Source organism: Arachis duranensis, chromosome 6 (genome assembly GCF_000817695.3).
Source record: "Arachis duranensis cultivar V14167 chromosome 6, aradu.V14167.gnm2.J7QH, whole genome shotgun sequence".
NCBI classification, from domain to species: domain Eukaryota; kingdom Viridiplantae; phylum Streptophyta; class Magnoliopsida; order Fabales; family Fabaceae; genus Arachis; species Arachis duranensis.
This window is the reverse complement of record NC_029777.3, coordinates 40,072,569-40,075,825: the sequence shown is the minus strand read 5'-3', so window position 1 is coordinate 40,075,825 and position 3,257 is coordinate 40,072,569.

Genomic DNA, 3,257 nt, shown 5'->3' with positions numbered 1-3,257 from the left:
AAATAATTCAGAACACCAAATACAATGGGATTGCTGTTCTCATGGTTTAAGGATAATACAATGTGAAAAGTGATCTTAAAACTTGTTTAAGAAAGAATAACAAACTACTATTTAAGATGGAAACAATGAGATAATAGATATGCATGTTCTAATGATGAAACATACTACTTCATTAGCATTTCAGTTTAGAGTTGTATATCAAGTTTTCCATGAACATAAAGACTTGAAATATATAGTTTTTGGGTTAAGCCCACAAAATCTGGTACAAACTTGGTACATATTAATGAAAAGCACCTGTTTGCTTTATTCTCTGAGAGAAAGGAGGCCAAGTTGATACCTTCCTTGTTGTGGCAAGGGATCCAGAGGGCATTGCTGCTACAAAAGATACTATGAACCTAATGAGGGACATCACAGAGTAAATAAGGGATAGTAAATAAGTACATAGTAAAAATTGGTGAACCTGGTTCATTAGGATTTTCTCTCTTTCGCTACAATTAAATGGAATAGTGTTCTTAGTTCTTAATCAGTAACATAAGCTTTCTTAGCTGGACTATGTGGAAGACTAGAAACCAGTTCATATTTCAAAATAAAGAAATTAATCCAGCAACAACAATTATCTGAGCAATTAAGCATTGTGAATCAGAAACCTTGCCTTTTGCTCGTTTATGCCTTGAATCAGGTGCACAACCTTATGTGATAACATGCCAAATCCACTTGAACAATTTCAATACTGAAAATTGATTAAAAATGTTAAAATAGACTCAGACTTTGTATTTGGTCCTAGCTCAGTATAATAACAACTATAGTAATTCATATATCAAACACGTAGTTTACTAATTGTATGCGAAAGTAATTACAATTAAAAAATAAAATCGCTAGTTTATGCATACAGGTTTTCTAAATTTCATGAAACAAAAGCAGAAAAAATAAATCAATTACTCTATTGTAAGCAACCTGTAAATGATTCGCAAGCAGATCAATGGCGTCTTGCTTAAGAAACTTCTTTGCTGAATTTCTCTTTCTCCTTATCACATTGATCCGATTCCTTGATTGTTTGATCAACGATTTGCTGAAAAACAAAAGGAGATAAACTGCAAAATTGAAAATCAAAATCTACATAATTACAATCAATGAAAGGTATTAAGAAGGAAGAAAAGAAGCAGAGAAATCGACAATTTCCTACAGAATGATTTCCCTAGTTTAGCATACACGTATGAAATTTCCAACACCTATTGCTTCTGTTTATGCCAAACACAGAAAGGAATCATAACAAATTGAGAATCAAAAGGCGAAACCCCCAAAATTAGAAAACCTAAAATTAGAACCCAAAACCCCCCAAAAATTCACAGAACCAATTGAAAATTGATACATACCTTCTGTATCTCAATTAGCCATTGCAGTTCATCATCACTATCAAAATCATACACACATTTGAACTACAAAGTGAGAGCGAGTTAGAGAATGAGCAAGAAAGAGAGGATGCAGAACAGAGAATGCTCACCTGGTGACAGAGGATACGACGATGGTGTTGAGCAGTGACAGTGAAGAGATGAGCGGCGACGCAACGGCTTGGAGGTGGTGCAGCAGCTCAGCGGCGAGCTCCAGTTGACGGCAGCGCCGCGACAGAGCACAAAGGCGGCGATACATCCATCCTTCCTCCCTTCGAGCTCCTCGGCGGGGGCACAGAAGCCCGACGGTGGTAGAACGGCGACAGAAACAAGCCCTAGCAGTGGTGGTGGAGTTTCAGCGGCGACGGAGCACCTCCTTTTTCTCTCCTCCATCGCGTTTCCTCTCATCCTTGAGCTCTCTCTCTCACTGGCGCTCGACGACAACGGCGACGGCGGCGGAGCCATAGACGGCGTCGTCCTCTCTTTCTTTCCTTTCCTTCTCCCTCTGATTTCTTCTCTCTTTCGTGTTTGTGTATGTTGAGTGAGGATGAGAGTGTGTGCTGCACTGCTGCGTGAGTGAGGGGGATTTTAGTAAGTGTTTATTGAGGATCATATTAGGAGACATTTTAAAAGCGCACCTGAAACAGAATAAATAAGCTACTCTTTAAAAGCGTTTCCTTAGATGAGAAAAGTGTATTCATAGATATTTAGATAAGGCTACGCTTTATAAGTGATTTCTAAAATACTTAAGGCTACACTTTTTAAATGATGCCACAATTGTGTATCCTTTTCTCATATAAAAAGGCAACACAGAGAAAAGCGTAGCCTATTCTATGAATAGGCTACGCTTTTCAAATGTAGCTTAAAAAAAGTGTGGCTGAATGGGTATTTTTCTTGTAGTGTATCCTAGTTATCCTTATCAATGGTGATGAGAATTATATTTTTGCTACCACTAAGTCAACCTCTAACTATGAAGGTCAGTTAAGTGGACAAATTAATTTAACACCTAAAGTCCTAGTCAACTCCTTAAGGAAAGACTAGAGTTATAGGAATCTAAATTAATCAGCAAGAATGATAATCATCAATCACGATGAGTTTGATAACTCAAGAGTTACCAATTAATCAACCAAAGCCAATAGTAAATAATCTAAATTATAAATAGGGAAAAGCAATCATGAGTCTAAATTACCTCAATTTATATCATATAAAGAAAATCATAACATGAATGATCGTTAAACAAAAAAAAAAAGAAAATAAATAAATAAGAATATTGAACCTGAAATGAAGAAGAAATACTTCTAAATTCTAAAAATCATAATCCTAAATCCTAAGAGAGAGGAGAGAGCCTCTCTCTCTAAAAACTACATCTAAAATTATGAAAAGTGTGTTATGAGTCGTCTCTCTTCATTCCTCCACTTTGCAGCCTTTAATATGTATTTTCTGGGCTTGAAACTTGGCCGGAATTAGCCCAGGATTCTCTGGAAACAAATTCTGCCACACTGATTTTCGTAGATGCGACGCGTCCGCGTGGAGCACGCGTTCGCGTCGCCTAACTGTACGGCCACTATAGCAAATTATATATCAAATCGAAACCCCACGTTAGCTTTCCAACGCAAGTGGAACCTCATCAAGACATCTAATGGTAATAAGAGAAGATTAAACAAAAGAAAATAAAAGCCAAAGAAGTATTTTTTCAATCATAGAACAAATTCTGGGAAGGAATTGTAAAACATCCAAATCATATGAACAAATATATGAAAGATTAATAAAATCCACTCAATTAAGCACAAGATAAACCATAAAATAGTGGTTTATCAATCATACCAAAAGTTTAGACGTTACTTACCTCCAAACCTTTTTATTCTATAC